The 23,448-nt window shown below is 34.7% G+C and overlaps 1 protein-coding gene and 1 long non-coding RNA gene across 5 annotated transcripts in view; one reads left to right on the top strand and one right to left on the bottom strand.

Annotated features, from left to right (window-relative positions):
- Positions 1-23,448, bottom strand: part of CLINT1 (clathrin interactor 1) — a 57,997-nt gene that overhangs the window by 29,446 nt on the left and 5,103 nt on the right. The gene's annotated exons all lie outside the window — the stretch shown is intronic.
- Positions 16,645-23,448, top strand: part of LOC117016670 (uncharacterized) — a 56,592-nt gene continuing 49,788 nt past the window's right edge. For all 3 annotated transcript variants that reach the window (XR_004421945.1, XR_004421943.1, XR_004421944.1), the window contains exon 1: positions 16,645-16,879. This is a non-coding gene — a long non-coding RNA (uncharacterized LOC117016670). The remainder of the gene's footprint in view (positions 16,880-23,448) is intronic.

The following is a 23,448-nucleotide window of genomic DNA, read 5'->3' on the forward strand; positions in this document are numbered from 1 at the left end:
GCTTATATGGATTTAAGAATCCAAAGATATTCTGAGGAATAAAGAAATACTGGGAAAATGTAACACGCTATGGTAGTATTAATGTGACATCTAAAGCTCCAGTTGTTTAACAACTTGTTAAATAGATGCTGGTGAATATGGTAATTCAAATCTCCGTCGTAAAATGAAGTCTTAGAAATAGTGAAAAATCAGAATTCGATAACTATTACTTAAATATACCCAACTTTTGTTGTATGGTTTTACAGCCATCAAAAAAATTCTATTTTTTAAATGAGAAAGGTTTGGTTAAAACTGACACTCAAATCTTTTCCTCAAATATAAAGAAAAATAAATTTCAAATTTATTACAAACACTTCAGTTTCTTTACCTTTAAGGAACAAACTAGTTATAAAGAGTTTTAGGTCAAATTTTAAAGGAACCATTATACATATAAACATGACTTGCCAAATCGCAGAACAAATCTGGCTCCTAGATTTACTTTCAGAATACTAAGGAAGTTCTACTACTAAGGAAGGAAAGCAAAATCCTATTACTTTCTTTCAAATCTTGGAGAAAGCTGTCTCCTAAAATATCTACTGGTTTGATCAAATAAATACGAATTATTTCCCTGGGATTAAAATTAATACATAATCTCCACTGCCTCCTTTAAAATGTAAGACTATTAATGAATGAATTTACATAAAAATCCACTAAGATTCTATTGACAATATTTTATGTATAAATAAAAAGGAATAATCCCATTTTCCCCCTAATTTTGTCAACAATGGAACCAAAATAAAATCAAGGTAGCCAATGACAGATTTGCAATTTAAGATGACACAAAATGAAAGATTTCAGAATGCTTTTGTTTGTCCTAGTGGCTGAAGAATGCATGGCTTAGGCAGTTAAAAGTGTCAAAATGCAGCTGTGGGAACACACAATAGCAATTAGGATTATAATTCACCCAAGCATTTCATTCCCAAGAATACACTTGAAATCTGTTTGCATTGTTTAATTTGTTGGAGAACAAAAGAAAAGAAGTTAATCTCTTAGTCCATGTGTGTGAAATATTTTTACTAGAACCTTCATAAATGCTGTAGCTTTCAGAACACTACTTGCCTTGTTCAAGCTAAAAAAGCCCATGGGTCAAATGAGGAAGGTCCTGTTTCCATAACCCTTCACAAAATTCTTAGCTGAAGGCCTGTGTGTGAGTACTGTGTGTTTAGATGGAGAGGTGGCAGAGCGCCAATAATTTAAGAATCTTATTTCCTTGGTTTGAAAAACAATGGGAATTATGTAAAATGACGACTTGCCATTAGAACTGACTCACAATATAGTTATAAAGTATATCCACAGAAAGACATGGCAACGATAATAACAAAAAAAAAAATAACAAAATCAGAAAACTTCCATGAAGAGGATCAGGCTACATTTTAAAGCCATTTTCCAATGAAACTGTTGCTTTCAAAAACTGGAAAAGAACTCTCTTAAGATGAAATCTGATGGCATAAAGAATTCCAAACAAAGTATTTTTAATCTGCACTTAATTCAGAAACAAATGTAAACTGAAACAAAACAACACTGTATAGTTTGGCCTTATTCCAGGTCATTCAAAAATAACTATTTCTAAGAAGGTAGATATGGCATTTTGCTCCTTCCCTTCCCATGTTTTCTATTGCCCTCAATCCATACCCTATCCACAATTCCGGTGACCTTTTCAAAAAAAAGGTGGGGAACCCTCTTTGCCCCCAAAAAAGAAAAGTTAAAAAAATTATATCCAGATGTGAAAGGAAAAAAACAGCTTCTTTAATTCTGAAAACTTCCCATGATTGACACAAACGTTTTAAGAATGGATATTTCAGACACTAGAGGGGGCTCTCTCATCAGTTTTTTAAAACAAAATTCAGACAAAGGTCTAGCGTCTGTCCTGCAAACAAAATTAGAGAAAATTACCAGGAATGACCAGAGTGAAGAATGTAAAAAGCTGCTCATGTTCTGAAGATTTTACCTCAAAGCAATACTGAATGACTGCTTTTTACAAGGATAAAATCCACAATTAAAATCACTGTTGTTTATGTTTGTAAAACTGCTCACTGCTTCCATAGTGCTTTTACACTTTCCATTTGTGAAAGACACAATGAAGTCCCCGGTGAGAGTTCTTAACTCTGGACACCCAGCACCACTCACACACTGGGCCTTTAATGTCCACACCTAGGCTCCCAGCCTCAAGTGTTGCATGCACGCTGCTATGTGTGTGTGGACACAGACAATGCGCAATTAGTCCAAGGTCGATTATTCAATTTGTAAATTATTAATGTTCATTTTGGCCTCCTCTTTTGTTCCCCTTTCCGGCTTATTTCACCACTCACTAATGATAAAATATCAAGTTATTTTACTTGGTAACAGTTTGGGTCCAGGTTTTAGAGGCAAAATTGGTTGAAAGTAAAAGCTAAAACGGGGTTTTTACTTACAGATGGTCAATGCTTCTAATCTGCATTAAAAATAATCAGTAAAATGACTGACAAGAGAAAACTTTACTAGTCCTTGCTGACATTTTTTCCTGTCAAAAGGTCAAGCATAATATGCTTTGCTAAAACAAAACCAAGAGAAAAGGTGAAGTATAGGTATAATCCAGTCCTAACTGCCAACAAAGGAATAAGGAAATTGAAACAGACGGATGTAGTAAGAAGTATTTTTCCCAGCTTGCCTTTTTAATTTTACATAAAAAAAAGTTAAATGGGTCTGTATCTTTAATATGGTTTCTTTTTTGTTTTAAACTTATTATAAAGACCTCATTCATTCCAAGATCAGGAAAATATTTAGTATTTTCTTTAGAACTTTAAACTTGTATTTGCCATATGCATGCACACTTACATTCACACTTACAGACACAGAAGGTCAGAAACAGAAAAAGAGGCAGCAAAAGACAGGGACAGTGTTCAGAGCAATGGTTTTAAGTAATCGTATTTTTTTCTTTATACTTTCCTGATTTTTCCAAAATTTCCCCCATGAACATTATGTTGTAACCAAGGGAAAATTATTAAATGTCATTAAAAATATAAATCAAGTACTATATCACATCATTAGCTCTATTTTAATTATAGAGAAATAAGAATCATGGTAGACCCATGTAAGTACAGCGTTTCCCCGAAAATAAGACCTAGCTGGACAATCAGCTTTAATGTATCTTTTGGAGCAAAAATTAATATAAGACCCCGTCTTATTTTACTATAATACCCCGTCTTATGTAATATAATATAATAGTAATAATATAATATAAATATAATACCAGGTTTTATATTAATTTTTGCTCCAAAAGATGCATTAGTGCTGATTGTCCGGGTAGGTCTTATTTTCGGGGAAACACGGTACTATTTATACGTTCAATGTTTTGTTTTATCAGGCTAATGAGTACAGCAAACTAGTAACTAAAATACATGCATACATACTGAAATATGTATACCAAGTGTGTAAAACTACAGGGAACAATTTAAGTACCTAATATTGAAATTAACATGATTTTTTAAAACTATTAGGGAAGAATGACTCCTGACATTAAAGCCTATATTTACAAGTTACTTTTTAATCTCAATGCCACAAAGATTTCAGATGATACTTTTATGATATACGTAAATTATGCTCCCTGTAAAGTATTAATCTTTACAAAAACTTTTTAAAAAATAATAAACCACCCATAAAAGGAACAATAAACAAAGTTTCCTGAGGTAAGAAGTCCCTTATAAGGCAGGAAATTTTTTTTTTAAATCTTTCCAGCCAAAACATTAGGGAAATAGTTTTAAGAATACCTGCTCTAAAAGCTTGATAATAGACCATGTGATAGTCATTTTTCATCAGGAAATGGTCTTCACCACATTACCTTTATTTGCAAGCTGAACATTTTATAGATTCAATACTCATATTTTAAAACCAAGTTATATGTTATTACAGTCCCATGAACAATATCAAATTTATGGTCAACAACCAAGAACTCTAGTACTCCTAAATTCAAAGTACACATAATTTTCGTTGTTAGCAGAAAACCTGAGGCTGTATAGAAATGGTGTGGGGAGATGGAAAAACTGATTCATCCATTTGGCTGGATATTTACTACCCATCAAAAAAAAGTCTTTTCTTGATCTGAAAATGAAACACAAAGCAATGAAAAAATGTCTTAACATAAGCAGTGGTTTAGTAGAAGAATTAATGCTGCTAAAGCAAGTATTATATTTGATTATATAGTGTCTCAGTTATAAAATGGCTACAGTGCTAAGACAAGGAATAAACGACAGTGCTCCCCCCCGCCATCCCTAAGGAAATCTAATGAAATATTGGAAGGAAGAAACACAGATCACAAACCTAATACTGGCCAACACGGGCTGCAGCCCCTCTACCAAAAAGAGTGAGGAGAGGGGGAAATATATTTAATACCAATTCTTTGGTAGAGAAGTTAAAGAAACTCACTCAGGACCCATGATTAGCAAGTGGCAACAGATGTTCAAACCTTGTCGGTTTTCTAATTCCAAAGCCCACTTTCTATTATGCTACAATGCTGTAGATGAGAGAACTAATAATATCATTTAACTTACTACTAATTAATATGTAAGATGACATCACAAACTGCTACTAAAAGAACGAAATGCTGAATCAATGTTTAAAAAGATATATTCGCAGTCATGGAAATTGTATTTTCTTTTGTTTTAGTAAATATTAAACCCAAACTATCCAATTGAAAAGGAGGAAACCAACGTACCCCTTCTTAAAAGCTAGGGAAAGAAAGGATCAGTTTGAATAGGGAAAAACTGAAATTGAAGATATATGAAGTCTGAGGCTCTTATCCGTTCTGCAGTACCAAGATTTCAGAAAAGAATAACCTGTGTTACTTAAAAAAACATATGCTCGATTTCGATTCAATTATATCTTAAGTATGTGGGATGCTCATGTGCATATTATTTATGACTTCACCTATTTACACAGAGGACTATGCTGGATTATGCATCCTCTGTTTTCCTCTTTACTTTTCAAAAGGGAACATTAAAATGCTAAATGCTGAAACATGCAACTTGCGTTTTAAAAGAACTATCAAGAATTTACACTGAAATATTATACCTCAATCCTTTAGCTACCAGTCAAAAATAAAAAAATTAAAACCAAATAAATATTAAAGAGCAGTTTACTGCTACGTTTTGCTGACAGAGGAGGGAAGTCCTACAGTCCTTTTTAAAGATCAAGAATAATTCTAGATACCTAAAGATCAAGTTAGATACTACAGCCGATCCCTAAAACATTCTAAAAACGTGGTAGAGACAGAAAAACTGCCTAAGTTTAAACTCAAGCTGCCCGCCCATTTCACATTGAAACCACAAAAAATGTAGTATTAATGTTCAAAAACACCACTTCAATTGTCCCCTCTGCACATGTAAGATAATACAAAACTACTCCTAACTGATATAACTATTTTTAAAATTCCTAACTGTTGTAAGCTGTAAGACAACTAAGAACTGTATATTCTTTTCTAAGCCAAAAGCCATTCTCACTCTACTACTAAATTCTTTGATCCATTCACACCAACGGGCTTTAACTTCAGTAATAGTTCAGGCCAGTGTTATCATGGGGGTGGAGAACTGAACTACAGAATTTTAATCATTCTTATGTTTTCCTATTACTGAACATTGTTGAGTGATACAGCTCAATATTTCTGTAATCTTAACACAAGGTTTTAGACTTCATTTGTGCTACTACAGGTAAGGTAGAAAGATAAATTATATAGAACTGTTTTCTATAGACGTTATTTACTTTTCAGAGTTTTTTTTTGGGGGGGGGGAAGCAAATTAAACACTGAACACTACTCTGCAGGTAGAAAAAAAAAAGTAAGGATAAACCCCTAACATTCTTGAAAGATTAGCTGAAGACCTTTGTGTATCTTCAAGATTTGAAAATGAAAATGTTTGTACAGACTCTTGACAATCTAACAAATTCAATCAAGAGTTCAAGTATCCTGTGCATATTATACTTCCTCAAACACAGGGTAACCACTACTGAGATTTTAGTTTTACTTCTCAGGTGAAAAACTGTTGCATGGCAGTACGCTTTCATAATTTTTTTTACTGACTTCGTGTAGATCAGATTGTTATCATCAATACAAGGTACCACCAAACCTGGTGCTCCTCCGTAAATATGTACAAAGCTCCTATTTTCAGTACGTGAATGGTCATTGTCTTAGGCTCGGCCAGGTTCACTACTAGTACTGGAGGTTGGCTTTCTTCGAGTTGTTTTTCACACAGAAGTTCGATTCTTACCACAGCCCCAGAGCTGGAGCACAATAAAACTGCCAAGTGGATGCCAGTGACAGGCTTAGCTGAGTGACTTTTTCCCACACATGCCAAGTCAGATTTGCATGATAACAAAATTATACCTTATTTCCTTTAACAAATCTCCTGGATCTGTTTTAGAAAGTCAGAACTCTGAACAGAAAAATCTATCAAGGATCTACTGCATTTTAGAAAGAAGAACAGTTACACCAGTACGAAATGTAATGTGAAAAAAATTTAATCTAAGAATTTAATCAGTAATTAACATTAACTGATTTGTAACATACTTCTACTCTCTAAAAATAGCCATTATAGGTTATCAGTATTCCAAATGATATCTTTATCTAAATATTTCAAGTTTAAAAACTAGCATTCCAAATCCACACAATTTTCAAATTGTGCATTAGAGAAATACTCAGTCCTTTGCTTACAAAGGAGTTCACCTAACACTGCAGGAAAATTTTCAGTTCTGATTTATTATCAGTTTGCATGGGCCCAAACTAACTAGTCACAGCTAAAATTTCTGAGATTCACAACAACTGATATGTTTGTCATTTAAATATAAAGTTGTCCTAAAATGTAACTAGCAGTATAAATCTTATGAATTTTTTTCCCAAGAAAACACAGAAAATAATTATTTTATGGTTTATGTAGAACTCAAGGCAGGAAGTCAACACTCCAAATTTAGTGTCAAATGGCAAACTATGTATATGTAAACTGATCATTAAAAAGATAAAAACTTATAGCAACAGTGACTAAAATACCTCATTTTATATAAAAGGTCATTAAATGTTTATAGTCCAACATAAAGTCTTTTGGGAAACACTAGAAACCACATGTAATTATTTCAATGCCTCAAAAAATACAGGAATTGATCAAAACAAAAAAAATACTGAATCCAGGATGGTAGGTAGATTTCTGCCTCTCAAAGTCCATCATTTCATTCTTTTTTCCAAAAGGCACCAAGCTCTTGATCACTATTAACTGTGACTTAAACTGGCAACTTTTCAAGGAAATAGTTTAGTAATTTATGTAACAGATGTTGAAGGAAAACTTATATGAATGAGATAAGCCAAGAAAAACATCCTGATGTCCACAACTAAATTATGGCCTGTGACAGGAAGAAACTATAAAACTATTTCCCTTTCCTTACAACTTCAGTAGTTAGCAAAACCAAATGAAATAACCCAATTGATAGCAGCCCGGTTTTCAGAAGTAAAAATGGGCCTTAACTCTAAGAACTGTTCCAAACACAAGGCCAAATCAGATGAAAGTATTGCATTTATGTATTTTCATAATCTGCTTCATCTTTTATGGCTATTTTGTGTAAAAGCAAATTAATATGTATAGTAATTGATAATTTATTAGAAATTAATAGGGCCCAAATTTTGTCTCTGATCACTACACAAATCAACCACTGTGTCTCAGTGTCCTCATCTGAAGGGTAGTTCCCAGGTATTATTAGAGATTAAATGAAATATATATAAAGCATTTAGCACACATGGTTATTTTTCTACCAGTATTTATTAATAGTTTGAAGATATTCTTTACATGTCCCCTTATACTTATGAGGCATTTATACTTATTAGTTATCCACATCTCATTCTGACCCACAGCACAAACACTGAAATGAAGATTCTGAGGCCATAACTATACAGCAAGGCAAAAATGACTCTATTACTAAGAAATGGCCAAAGAACTGGAAAGCGGTGTCACTAAGACATAGGACAAACATCTATTAATACGAGCCCCAACAGAGAACTGCTATTTTATGTTTCACAGAGTTTGTGTTTTGAAGTCCTCTCCTTAATCTTAGTACAGCACCAACTGTGAGCTAGGGTTTGATTTTACATAAGTAGAAGTTTCTCCTTTAGTGATAATCTGACATCATCTGATAAAATAAATAAGTCTCTAACTTTTTTTGAGTCATTCATATCAACTACTGCAGTCACACATACCAAAGTAAATTATGCCAAAAACAAAGACTTAAGCTATTATAATAATGAGGGAAATTATCTAGCATGAAGTTTATATTTACAATTTAGGAATATCAAAGGCAGCAGAATTCTGAGCTTTCAAAATGCCAAAAATAAGGTCAGTGTGAGTCACTCCATGAGGTGTCCAGTTGAACAAAAGGTTTTAGACGGGCCACGATACCCAATTACTGTACCATTTCCTCGGCAAAAACACAAATGATTATACTAGGAAATGTCTGGACATCCATGGGTCTTGATAGTTTATATGGAAGTCCTTCCATTCCTTCACTAGCACAGATGCTGCTGCTATCATGACCTGGGCAGATGACAGGCTGACAAAAAAGCTGTCCCAACCTAAGCTAGTCCCATGATGCTAAGGAATTATTATTTTCCAGAAAGGCACTCTGGTCAGAGGCCATAAGACTGGGGTGGGGGGAGGGTGCACATGGCTTGCAAAAAGGAAGAACACATTGTATGGTTCAAGGAAGCAGGATGAAAAGCTGCTTCCAAAGTGTAGCAGCAATGTTGCTTGGAACGTTGTAGCAACAGAACAGGCAGAGGCAGCCACTACTAGAAAATTCTTTTCCTTTCATGGCCATAGAAAAATAGCTTTCACAACACAGAATTGTATGAACACTAACCACTATCAACTATATAAAAACTCATGCATGTGGACAAAGCCTAAATGAAAAAAACAAACAAACATGAAAACAAAGTGTTGGAGGCGGAAGGGACATTTAAAATTTTATTTATACAATGAAAAAACTGATCTCTCTTTAAAAAAAAAGAAAAAGAAAAGAAAAACAGCACTTGTATATAAAACTTCTCTTGACTTGCTAGGGAAGTATCCCATGGCTGGGCTGATTTAATTCTGCTGAGGCTCAGCTTCCACTCCCTGGCTCAGCAGCCTGTGTTCTATCAGTGCCCTGTCTGCACAGATAAAAGCTTTCTGAAAAGACAGCTTTGGAGGGAGGACCAGAAGGTAAGGGTGTCAAGTTGCTCTCTCTGCCCCGTGGCGGGAGGCCGGACAGAGCTGCCTCCAAGGGAGGCTGCCTACTCCCTAGGAATGCCAGCCCTAACCCTACACTGCTTTCTACTTCCAGCTGATTTGTTTTCTTTTATCGTGTATCTCTGTAACTTTTAAGATTTTTATTTTATTGTTGTTTTCTTCTAAAACAGCACTCTATAGTGTTTTGTGAAAAATACTCTGGGAGATATTCACAGGTGTTATGTGAGAAAAGGATTCCATGGTGAGGTTTGGGAAATGTTACGTGAAAACAAAGGCAACTTGATTAAGCCTCTCAGAGCGCGTCTCAGAGCCTTGACTTACATGTATTGGGAGTCTCAACAGGAGACAATATGGAAGATTTCTCAAAATTTAGGGACAATACACCTTTCCCCTGGAGCTTTTTAAAAGTGTCCCAAGAAACCCACTTTAGTATACACACTATTTTTAAAAATTGCCCTTTCCCCCCCAAACTTCGAAAAAGGTCAGTTTTATACCTTTCATCTTACCATTCTTGTTTTTCTTTCTTTTTACCTAATAGTTTTTCCTTTAACCTTTTATTTTTATGTGTTTAAACTTTTATCTCTTGGCTGGCTTTCAGCCTTTTATCTTCCTTTACATATCATTTATTTTTATTGCATTAAGAAAACCGATTGATCCTTACTGTTGATCTTAGTTTTCTATCTTGTTTGTCTCATCTGTTTTATACTCTTTTTATATCCCTTTTTTTCCATTGGGTTTAAAAAACTTAAACATCATTCCAATCCCTTCAAAGTTCTCACTTTATTTTTAGCCTTAAGTTTTAATTTCTCAGTCTTACTTTAATAAACCTATGTTAAACATCTTTCTTTTTTTCCTGCGCATTTCCTTATTTTATGGTATTTTATTAGCATGAGAAATGGGGCTAGGAGCTCAGGAAAAGATGAAGGGCCTCTCCCCACAGCCCCTTCCTCTCACACAGAAGTAACATTTACATGAGGAGCAATTAAATATGTATACAAGATACTCAAAAAGAAATTAGCTTTACCAAGTTCCCAGGGTGGAAGAAAAAGATAATTCTTACAAATTAGAGCTGCTTTTTAACAATAAAATGTCAGTTTCTATGTATCTGAGAAATAGCAACACAGGGTAGCTTCACTATTTTTCATCCTGAAAAATGATCTCAGGGCACATTACAAAGCCAGGCAGGCTGTATGTTTGGAGTCACTTTGGGGGCCTTGCCTTTTCCCTCAGTACCGACTTCCCATTAATTTCCAAGACCTGTTCATTCCACATTAAAAATACATACACTACCTATGTAACTTTACTAACCATTGTCACCCCAATAAACTTAATAATAATAAAAAAAAATACATGCACCCACCTCTAGCCCAGACTCCTTCCTGCAAAAGCCATTTAACAATCTCTCCATTGCAGGGTATTCTTTTATTCAGCCTCCAAATCACGACCAGATTCATTTTCCTAATATTTAGTGTTGGCCATGTTAGTCCACCACAGATCCATCACACCTGCCCCAAACCTTTTCCTCCTCCCGCGGACACTACCATCCAGAGTTATGCCTCGAACATCACTACTGATTACTTCTCTCCCCTTCTATCCAGCATCCAACCCATCCCCAGGCCTTTTCAACCGGATTTCCTAAGTAGCTCTCAAACACAGTCATCCCCTTGTTCCCCACACTGCCACTACCTCACTGGAGGGTCACTACCATTTTGCACCTTGTTGTTGCCAACCACCTAGTAACTAACTAGTGCCTCTGCTTCTCTGTCTCCCATCAGGCTAGAGCTAAAGTGAGCTCTTGCTGAAATACAAATCCTATCTCATTGATCCCTCGTTTTAAATCTAGCGAAGGCTTCCTGATTACCTGCAAGATGAAGTCCAAATTCCTCAGCGTGACCAAAAAGGCCCTTCATGTGAGATGCCAATTAAGGTCTTGCTCACCTCCAGGCCTCTGCACAGGCTGTTCCCTCTAAGTCCTCTGCCACCCAAGACTGCCCCCACCTCACTCCACCTCAGCATGAGTTTTTAGCTTAAATGCCACTTCCTCCAAGGAGTCTTCCTTTAACTACCCAAACAGCTGGGGATCCGCCTATATGCTCTTCATAGTACCTGTGCTTTCTAAATTATCTTGAACTGAAACTAAAACCAATGTATTCTAGGAGGCATGTTTGTTTCCTTACCTGTCTCCCCCTCTGGACTGAAAACATCCAAGCACACAAAAAGTGTCATTACTTCAAGGTCCGCAGTGCCTGGGACATGCTTTGTGACAGCAGATGTTCAATATTTACCGAGTAATTGAACAAAAGGACTAAAATTCTCAAATAGCTTCTTTCTCTGATTAAAAATGTCCTAACTGAATTGGTGATTAGGGTCTACATGATCTGGCCTTGCCCTACTTGACTAGCGTTTTCTCCCATTACTTCTGTTGCATTTTGTTCATGGGATAATTATACTGTATTACTGGCTGAAATTTAAACACGTCCTTTACTTTCTTACCTCAGTGCCTATACTCTCGTGGAACCCACATCTCTCCTTTCAGTTAAAGTCAACCCTAGTTTTTAACAAAGACACGAAAATGAAGCCTTCTTGATTCTTTCCAGCCCATAATATCCCGATCCTATGATGAAATCTAACATTACATTTAGAACTCTTATGAATTATGCCCTGCCCTGTGCAATGGCTATTTATGAATTTATCTCAATTCCTTTAGTACATTTTAAGTTTTTAAAAAGCAAGTAGAGTTGATTCTCATTGGAGGACTCCATTTGTGAATCTGCTTGCTCACTAAAATGCATTTGTAAACTCCAAAGTAATATTCACAGTGCTTTCATGGTCATCTGTGAACATGTGCAGAGCAGTGAAAAATCAGAGTCGTCGTCAGGCACATTCCCAGCTGAGGTGGGATCAAAGAGCTGATGCTCTTATTCTCTCAGTCCGCATGCTGTAAACAAGTGGCCCTTCCCTGTCTACTTAGGGCCATGTTTTTCACTGTGCTTTTTGCTGGTGATTTCAGTGTTTAATAGGGCCCCATGCCTAGTGCTGACGTGCTGTCTAGTGTTCCTAAGCATCAAGGCTGTGATGTGTCTCAGAGAAAATACCTGTTAGATGAAACTTTGTTCAGACATGAGTTACAGTGTTGTTGGCCCTGAGTTCAATGTTAATGAATTAACTATATATTAAATAAGGTGTATTTAAACAGAAACAAATATAAAACAGGGTTATGTGTAAATGGGTTGATGAAAATGTGACCAGAGGCTCACAGGAACCTAACCCTGTACTTCCCCCAGGAGCAATGGTTCCGTATTTGCTAATTCGGTGTTTAAGGGTGACTTTATGTAACTACCTCAAATATCAAGAATTGGCTATACTCTATATTATGCATTTTTGTTTCCCTCTCAGTGCCTAACAATGAACGCCTCACATAAAATGGGTATTTAATAACTGACTAGTGAATACACACATGAAATCGATGATTTCTTGGTAAAGGAAGGGACAATGGAAGAATAGGAAGCTGAAATGGAGACATGAATAGAGATGACTTAAACAAACACCCCTGACCAACACACACACACAGAGATGACATGATAAATACCACCCTCACACACACACACACAGATTTTTTTAAAGGCTATCATGAAATAAGGTTTCAAATTCAAGGTCTTTTGGGGGCACGGTCAAAAAGACTTAAGTTGCTATCTCTAAAATTAACTTACCCCTAGCAAAAACTTAAAAAGTTAAGATACCTTAGCACAAGACTTCTAGGTCCCACAGAAACATGTGAAGAGCTAAATATGAAATCTCAGGCTAAAAAGAAAACTGCTAATGTTATCATCAGGACTTTAACTGCCGCCTCCTCCTCCTCTTGTCCCCTCGCTGATCCATTATCCAACTGAGCACCGAGGGTAACCTACCTAAGTGGTATTATTTCACTTCGTTTATCAAAATTCCTCACCAGCTTCTTATTACACTTACAATAAATCCAAACTCAATGTAATGGCCTACAAATCCCTGAAATTAACCCTCTTCTTTCATGCTCTTGCCACACTACTCTCCCACTTTTCACCAGCTCTTTCCCCACTCAGGGCCTTTGCTCATTTCCTAATATTCTCTCTCTGGTACACTCTTTACTCTCTGTGCTCTACTTTAAAATCTTGAGGACTTAACGTAGATGCTATATATTTAGAAAGGCCCCCTGTGCCCACCCTATTTAAAATAAAATAAAATTCATCACCCTTTACTACTTAAAGTCTATTTGTTTACTTATTTTTTAAATTTATCTCTCCCCACCAAAACTTGTTTTAAATTGTATTTCAAGTATCTAAGAATTCCAGATGATCAATAAATAGACATTAAATGAATAAGCCAGGTTATCCTGAGGGTTCCTGCAGCACCCTTTAGTACAACAGCTCATTCTCCTTGGGATATGGGTATCTGACATGAGAAGCACACCCATAATTTGAGTCTTCTTTATCAGAAATTATATAAGCATTAAGAATATACTTTACCTTAAAGTTATACAGTAATATACGTAAATTATTTCTCAACAAAACTGGAAATAAAAAAGCAAAAAAACATACTTTAACTCATTCACTAAAGGTAATTATCATATATTCTAAAAGCTCATATCTGAAAAATGTTATCCAAAAGAAATGTCAATTATGTGTTGTTATTACTTTCAAATTACTCCTTAAAAATCCCAACACATCGAAAGGGATATTACCTATGTTAAATTCAAACATCAGTGGTGTATCTCCAGAAAATTTCTCAAGCTCCTCTCGTAATGTTCAAATTACTTGTAGTTGTTTTAATTATTTAAAATTATGTAATTTTGCTATTTCTTAATACACACACACAGACAGACACACTTTCTTAATTGCCAGAAAAATGCCACTCTCAATATGTGGCCATTTTTTCCCCAATTTAAGTCAAAAAAATTTCATATTCCAAATGAATTATGTATTTGGTTAGAGGTAAAGTAGACATAAGTCTACACTTAAGATATACATCCTAACATTTTCTACAAAAAAATCCTCAATACTTATTTCTACAAATATCACAAACATAGGTATTTTACACTTGTTTGCTAAATAAAGTGTCAACATCCACCATTCTAATTAGAATAGTGCTGCCGTAATTAAGACTTAAATTGCTCAGTAATCAGCTGCTAGTATAAACAATTCAAAAGCCAAAACGGAGTTATAATACAATAAAAGTATGTGAATTACAGGTGCCTTGTTGTAACAGGAAACACCATTAGGACTATGGTAGCATTTTTTTGACATAATCAGATGATCTACACTATATACACTTGTATAGCATATGCTTTGATTTTTATCTTTTCATAACAGATTTGTGGAAAGCAAATTACATTGCTGGAGGTGGGAAAAGCAGGGAGAGAACGGCAATGTAGCATCAGTTTAAAAACATAAAACCAAAACCTTAAATTTGAATTATCCAAAAGAAAAATACCCCCATTCTTCCAAAGAGCTCTGTCTCATGTGCCAACTCTTAGTACTGCAGCTGATCCTTTATACTAAGGAGTTCGAGCAATATCTTAATTATGACAAAAATTTATCTGTATCTGTCTAGAATCTACCATATAATCTCTATTTAAAAAAATCTGCCTCACCACTAAAAGGTATCAAAACCAGGGGTCCTGGAAGAAAGGGCTACCTCCAGGGATAAAGCAGTGAAAGTATAGAATAAGCTTGAAACATCTTGTGCCAGAAAGTCAGAAAGTGCTCAAAAAAGAAAAACAAGGAAAAAAGAGCACGTCAAAAGGACACAGGCCAGCTTTACAGAGATCCCACTGGCCAAATCTGTAACACTTGGACTATCAAAATAAATAAGGGCTGTAATAAATTATAACCCATGAATAAAATGAAAATCCACAAGGGAGGAAGGGACAGGGGAAGAAAAAAATGAGAGCTCTTGATTACAGTAAACTGATAAATATGGAGAAGGGTGAAGTTGGGGGGACTACCATTTGAACCATTATAGTAAAGGTTAGGTTAAGCAAGAGACATCAGTAGATGCTAAATCTAGAGAGGAGTTTGATTAGGAGAGGTTTCAGAATATCTCCTTATAGACTGCTTATTAACTGCAATGAGAAAAACAGTAAATACACAGTGGAGGAACCATACAACACCTTGACTGAGTGATCAAAATTAAAATCACGAATGAGAAGCATACATTGTTTTCCTACTGGAAAGGACACAATATTACTTAATGTAATATTCCAGCTCAGAATACATAAACTGAGGAATTTTCTAAAGTAATTGGCCTGTAATCTTCAAAAAATGTTGATGTCATGAAAGATTTAAGAAAAAAAGGTTAAGGAACTCTTCACTAAAGGAGAGTCATGAAAATTAAACACACGATCCTGGGCAGAATTCTGTACTGCACTGGAATGAAACAAGTGACAAAAATCAGAATATGGACTGAAGAGAGATTAATTGCTTTAATGTTAAATTTTCTGAATCTGATAACTATACTGTGGCTATGTAAGAGAATAATCCTTGTTGTTAGCAAACGCACACAGAATTCTTGAGGCAAAGGGGGCATGTAACCTACTTTCAAATGGATCAGAGAAGTGTGTGTATGTATAGACAGACAAAGACAGAGTGGAAGAGGAGGAAAAGAGAGAATGACAAATAAATATGGCAAAATCTTACAAATTGGTGAATCTAGATAAAGGGTATACAGGTGTCCTCTTGACTATTTTTCAAACTAATTTCAAAATAAAAAGTTATTTAAAAATCTGTCGTTGCATAACATTGTGAATGTACTAATGCCCCTGAATTCAATACTTGAAAATGATTAATCTTACATGAATCTTACCTCAATACTTTTTTTTTTTTAAATCTGCCTAAGTAATACATATAACTTAGAACAAAGTCAAACTTCAAGAAAAGGACTGGTTGGTTTATTTCCTTTTCATTTTGAGCTATCCTTTTCTTGATTCTACAATTTGGAGAACATTTAGTATCAAATTAGGCAATAACTAGTTTTCTCAAGTGCAATCATTCCTCCATTAAAGCATCGAAGAGTTTAGATGCAGAGTAAACATCATGCTTTTTAAATACAGAATGCGTAAGTTTTAATGTAAAGTAAGTTTATCAGAGTTAAAACACAAGATATTTAGGTTTACTTGGTTTTTATAATTAATGTCATTTTATTTTACATTGAAGATACATTGTTAAAGGAACAAGTAGTAATACAGTAGTCCCCCCTTATCCGTGGCTTCAGTCTGTGGTTTCAGTTACCTGTGGTCAGCCATGGTCTAAAAACATTAGATGGAAATTTCCAGAAATAAACATTTCATAAGTTTTAAATTGCACACTGTTCCGAGTAGAAAGATGAAATCTTGCACTGTCAGCTCTGTCCAGACTGAGACATGAATTATCCCTTTGTCCAGCGTCTCCAAAATGTACACGCTCCCTGCCCGTGAATCACTTAGTAGCTGTCTTGGTTATCAGATTGACTGCCTCCAGTATCGCAGGGCTTTTGTTCAAGTCAGCCTTATGGTAGCCTAATGCTACGTCACAATGCTGACATCATTCATTTTCACTCCACATCACCACGTAGGCACTATCATCACAAGAAGAAGGGTGAGTACAGTACAATATTTTATACCATATTTTGTACATAGCATGTAAGGGTTCCGTACTATCCGCGGTTTCAGGCGTCCACTGGGGGTGTTGGAACATATATCCTGCTGATCAGGTGGGGTGGGGGACTAGTGGATAAATTATGCAAATCTTATTTTGGGACAACAAACACCACACCCCCTGACCCCAAACCATTTTAACATGTCAAGGAGTCCTAAGTATTTTTATGAGTAAAAAATCAGAAAGGTTAAACATTTTACTCAACTAATAAATAGGCCAAAAACACCCTCAATGAAACTCTCAGGGACTGTTCTAGTTACAAAGTTTTCATGGAATACAGTAACCTATTACCATATTTAATGACAAGTTAATAAAAGCTAGCAAAATGTTATATTTAGATACAATAGTAATAGCATATTTATGACTCTACATAACTAGGACATCAAATCCCACTTGCTAGAAAAACTTTTAGTCAAATATTTAGTGTAATATTTATTTAAAAGCTGTTTCGCAAATTCCAGTCATTACAAATTCAACTGTATATCCTGTGGTACACATTATATATTCAAGTACAAGTTCCTCAAATGCAATTTCTGATCAATTTTAAAAGCCAAGCTCCCAACGTCTATTTTTTAAAAAATAGTATGGGAATATCATTCCTATTCAACAACTCAAAACACTCCTACTCTGTACTTAAAACAGTTTCAGACTCACATTGTTTTATGTGTAAGTTTAATTGTGAAACAATCTTTCTTATTGCTGACAGTTGCTTAAGGTCACTTGCACAGGTTACTTGCTTTTTTAGTAAATCCATTTTTTTTTAAAGAAAGGATAACGTGATGTTTTTCTTGTCAAGAGGTATCATGTTAAACTAGCTTCACAAGCAGATCAAATAACGAAGGTACAAGCAGATCAAATATCCAAGGTATTAAAAAATGAGTATAGCCTAAGAGTTTTATCTGCATTATAGATCCCAATTTAGTTTTTATAGGTATGATAAAATAGTCACTAAAATAATTTAATAGTAAAATTGTACTGTTAAAGGAGTTTAAATTTTTTTAAAAAAGTTTTTGCCAACTTTCAAATTCCTATTAGTTAGAACGAATCTAAAGAATAACAGACTTCATTCATCTGTATCTTTTAATTTTGGGTTACAGCTTTTTAAAGCTGTCTCACAATGACAAAACTAAATAACCCAAACAAAAGCAAAGGACAAGAATTTGTTGAGAATATAATGATAAACATTTTCACAATACATTAACTCATTAATTCTCTTAAGAGTCTTGGAGGTTAGATCTTATCCCTATTCTATACAGCAGAAGTGCACAAAGTCTCTTTACTTATGTTTCCCCTTCAGCTTCCCCTCTGCCACCCTTCACTTAAAAATAAAATTGGAAAAATAAATAAATAAAATAAAAACAGAAACCCAAAGAAACATGCTCAGGTTGGACATACAACAAATTATCTTTTTAATACGTGGCACCCCATTTAAATCACCCTATTAAGGTAGTTTTATTAAATGCATTACTAAACGACTCCTTCAAGGAAAAAATCTGGAAGTACTGAAATTAGTTAACATTAAAAAAAAAAGAAAGGCATAAAACCCTTCCAAGAGAATGACAAAATGATGAGATACCCTGAACTGAGACAATGTGAAAATTAAATCCTTGTAGACACAAATACTTGATACTATAAAGTTTGATTACATCACTTACTAATTTTTTTCACTTTTGATTAAATTCAGATGCCTTGCCAAATATCAAGCATTTAACCCAAAGTATGTAACTAAACAATCCATCAACAGAATGATAAAATGAGAAATCCTTCACCTCAAAAGTAATACGTTTATAAAACCACCTCTATGTGAACTCAAATACTGGATATTGTTTAAATTAAGCCAGTAATAGGTTTTTTTTTTCATTTTTCACCAGTGATTGATTAAATTTAGACTTACACAAATGCGTTTACAAATCCCCAAAACTAGACTCAACTTTTCTGACGTGAAAAAAAATTGTTTCCAGAGTCGCACTACTAAAATTTTGAAACCCTTTAAATTTTTTTCCCCTTAAGCTCTCAAAAAAAAAACAAAATAAAATAAACATCTATACTTTAAATTATTTAATTTGGATTGGTATAGAAGGGGAACCTCCTTTTGCAACAGAACTGCTTCTCAGACAGAATTATTCACTGATGTCATCCAATGCTTGGAACCATTTGGGCACAGGTTCTAATCAGTGAGCCTACATCATTTGACCTGAGTTTCAGATTTTTAACTCCATGTTTGATACCTTACTTGTCGGCAAATACACATTTTTAAAATACCACGAAGGATCTATCTCTTTCATGAAGCTTTTGCTCAGTTAACTAACTGTTCTTTCCATTTTCTAAATGTCTACAGTATTTACACCCTATACCCCATATTCAGATATAATGTGTTTCCCTGAAAATAAGACCTAACCGGAAAATAAGCCCTAGCATGATTTTTCAGGATGACACCCCCTGAACATATGCATCTTTTGGAGCAAAAATTAATATAAAACCAGGTCTTATTTTCGGGGAAACACGGTACCATCTTGTATCATTTTTCCCTTGTTCATGTGCGTGACAGAATCAGAAGCTGCCATTGGAACCATAAGGCCTCTTATAGTACTGTACAAGGCTCATGGTAGGTATTTAACAAAGCACTCATTGAAGGGCCCTTACAGATAAGGCCAAAATGAGTAAGGATATCAGCTGTGTATTTTCAGTTATTGTATACCAGTTACATATTTACAATCTATGTCCAAAATATATTATTTGGATAGGTACATAATGAACTAAGGAAAATTATTCTTACATGGTCCAATTTGAACATAAGGAAAATTGGGGAAAGTTTTGTTTAATTCAGAGATTAATATGACAGCACTATAGACACAGCAAACTACCATATAAAGATCATAGGATCACATGAAACTTACTAAAGTTGTAGAAGCTGTTTACAGAGGACTACTAATTCTGAAGCACATAATACAGGTATGACCATCACAACATTTTTTTAGAATTACAATGAACACTGTTGCTACAATAGCTAAGATTTTCTTTTTCACCTACAGAAACTTGTTTGCTTCCCTTTTGAGGGGCATCCAACTTACAAACATTGTTCAGAGTACTGCAAGAGTCCAGAACAACTTTCTTTTATGACAGGTACATATAGGAGGGAAAAAAAGAATAAACACTCTCACTGAATTTGGTTCAGAAACTTAAGTATCACCAGTTTTTCCAAGTAATTTTTAACTATGGTATACACTAGTAATTCACCTTTATTATAGTGAAAGATAACAATTTTTAAAATTTAAATAATATCCTCTAAAAGTTAGGGAAAACTGTGAATATATGTTCTGAAAGCAGATTAACTAAATTTAAATCTAGAATCTATTTTCTAGATATATTACTTTGGGCAAGTTCTTGGACTTCTGTGGCCAGTTTCCTCATCAATAAATTCAGGATAATAACAATGTTGCCCCAGTGTTCTTGGCACATGGCAAATGCTTGATAACTATTAGCTTTCATTATAAATATCTGGACTTACAAGATTTCCTCAGTAATGTAAATTAACTTACTAAATTTAACATACTCATTCAAAAATATTCATTGAGCACTTACCATGTCACACACTGTTCTAGGATTTAGTAGTACAGCAGTAACAAAACAAAGTCTCTACCCTCTACAAGCTTAACATCCTAGAGGCAGCAGAGAAATTTATGTAAATTAAAAAAGTAGGGGGAAAGAGTGAACGCATGCTATTTTAGGTAGAACAGAACACTGAAGAACCAGCGAGTGGGAGGAGATGAGGTCAGAGGGGGCAGCAGAGAGCCACATCATCTAGAGGCTGGTCAGCAGTGAGACGAGAAGCGACTGGGAGTGAGTGATCTAAGCAGATCGGACTTAATATTCATGTTTTTAAAGAATCACTCTTGGGGCAGCTGTATGGCTCAGTTGGTTAGAGCGCGGAGAGTGAGAGCTCTGAACAACAGGGTTGCCGGTTCGATTCCCACATGGGCCAGTGAGCTGTGCCCTCCACAACTAGATTGAAGGACAACGACTTGGGGCTGATGGGCCCTGGAGAAACACACTGTTCCCCAATAAAATTAAAAAACAAAAAAACAAACAAAAACAACAACAAAAACTAAAAAAAAAAAAAATCACTCGTTACTATGTGGATAGCAGATTATAGGGTTAAATTTCGCAGTACCAAACTTATAACTAAAGTCAAACATATCAAATTAAGGATATTATTTAACCATGGTGGTTTAACTGCAAATAAAAAGTTTTAATCATCAACCTAAGTCACTTAAAAAAATGACAACTTAAGAATGAATATGAGAAAAATAGAAAAAAAGCTCAGTGTTTATTTGCATTGTTCTTTAATGATTTGCTAAAAATGCGTTAAGAACAAATGGCAAGAAAAATAAGAAACTGAATTTCCTATGCATGTCTTATTTCTACTATAAAAATATAAGGCTATTTGATGAGAATTTTTGAGTGAAATATTTCAAAAGCATGCATACATATTTACCACATAATGGTGAGTATGCATGCAAGTTATAAAAAGTTACTTATATCGGCACTATGTAGAACTTAAATCCTCTCCAAGAATTTAGAAACTACACAAAATTCACGTCAAAAGAAGACATTCTAAAGTAACTGGCTAACTAGACTTTTCTTAAGTGAAGTATAAAACATGCCTACTTATTGTTGCACATTTACAAAATCACTTATATTTAATAATTCATTAGCTAAATCTATCCATAAGTCATAAATAGCTATAAATTGGTTTCAACATGGGAATATGCTGTGGTCTTCTACCTGTATTTAATTTTCATGCTAAAGGCTCTGGTGAGCCAAAAGAATTTCTTGCCAGTTGGAGACAATGGGTTGAGTAATAGGAAAGCCCTTTCTGCAAAGTGCTTTCCTTGTTATATACTGCTCCTCTACTGTCAGAGATCATGAATTTGATGTATTTTCAGGGTTCTTTTTCTTGATATTGTTCAGTTTCACTAAGGATAAACTGTCAACTTCAATTTCCCTTAATATATCTTTTTATTTATTTATTTTTTTTTATTTTTTTTTTTTAAAGATCTTTTTTTTTTTTTTTAATTGGGGAAGGGGAACAGGACTTTATTGGGGAACAGTGTGTACTTCCAGGACTTTTTTCCAAGTCAAGTTGTTATCCTTTCAATCTTAGTTGTGGAGGGCACAGCTCAGCTCCACGTCGAGTTGCCATTGCAGGAGTTGAACCAGCATCCTTGTGGTTGAGAGCCCACTGGCCCATGTGGGAATCGAACCGGCAGCCTTCGGAGTTAGGAGCATGGAGCTCCAACCGCCTGAGCCACCAGGCCAGCCCCAATATATCTTTTTACATTTAAAAAATGTTTCACATTAGCAGTATCTTTAAAATCTTGAGAAAATACAAAACAAATTGAAAAAAAATCAAGAGATGGACAAAAATGAATAATATCTTTCCAAAGACTTTATTCCTCAACATGTCTTTCGAAAATCATTTGTAATATGCTTTACAATATTAAAATGAAAGCATTTTTGATTTGGTAAACACAACATAAGGCACACACAATAGAGATATTTGTATGAGTTCTCCTAAATGTAGGTTAAGATGTCTTTTCAGGTGAAGAGTTTTAGAAGAAGAGTGCCAGTGAAAATGATGATTGATGGATTAAGACACAGTTCTTACATACTTTTAAATAATTTAGTCTGCCAACAATATTTCCTTTATTCTTTGAAATACTATATTCCTTTGATTTTTCTATATTATAAATTATTTTGTGCCTTACATAATGATAATGATAGGTGTTTCAAGTTTATTTTTGCTCAGTGTTTCACATGCATTTAATCCTCACAAGAACCCTGTAATATAAATATCTCCATTTTACAGACAGGGAGATTTAGAGATACTGTACCAATGCCCGAGATCATTGTTGCTTAGTAGTCAACGGAGGACTTCAATTCAGTTCTGATCTCAACCACAAACTGCTTCCAAGATCCATTAAATACTACCTGAAGGTGCCTATGTATAGTAGGAGAGTGTGTTTGGCTAGCAAATTACTATGTATAAAAATATAGAGATGGACAAACACACATAATTAGGCTAGACAAGGGAAGCTCATGTGAAGTGACACCTTAAAAAACATAAAAGAATAAAGAGTTAAATACGTTGTCCCAGAATTTTAAGTAATGTCAGCTGAGACTGGAAGGAGTTAACTCTTTAACCTAAGACCTATTATAAGTACTAAAAATATACTTTAAATCTGTTAAGTAGTTTTGCTCTCCAAAAACTGGAACTTGAATTTGACCAAATGACTAGATACAATTACCGATTTACAGGGAATACAGAGGTTAGAGAAACATTTGAACATCATGGGGATCCAATTAGCAAAATCCAGGCTGAGGGAAATGAAAATAACCATGTTACAACAAGTAAATTACAAGGGGGAAAAACAGTAAAGGGTAAGCCTACAGATTAAGAGAATCAACAGGCAGATCCACTAGTCAGAAACATCAAAAAGGAATAATGA

This window comes from Rhinolophus ferrumequinum, chromosome 24, assembly GCF_004115265.2.
Source record: "Rhinolophus ferrumequinum isolate MPI-CBG mRhiFer1 chromosome 24, mRhiFer1_v1.p, whole genome shotgun sequence".
Lineage (NCBI taxonomy): Eukaryota > Metazoa > Chordata > Mammalia > Chiroptera > Rhinolophidae > Rhinolophus > Rhinolophus ferrumequinum.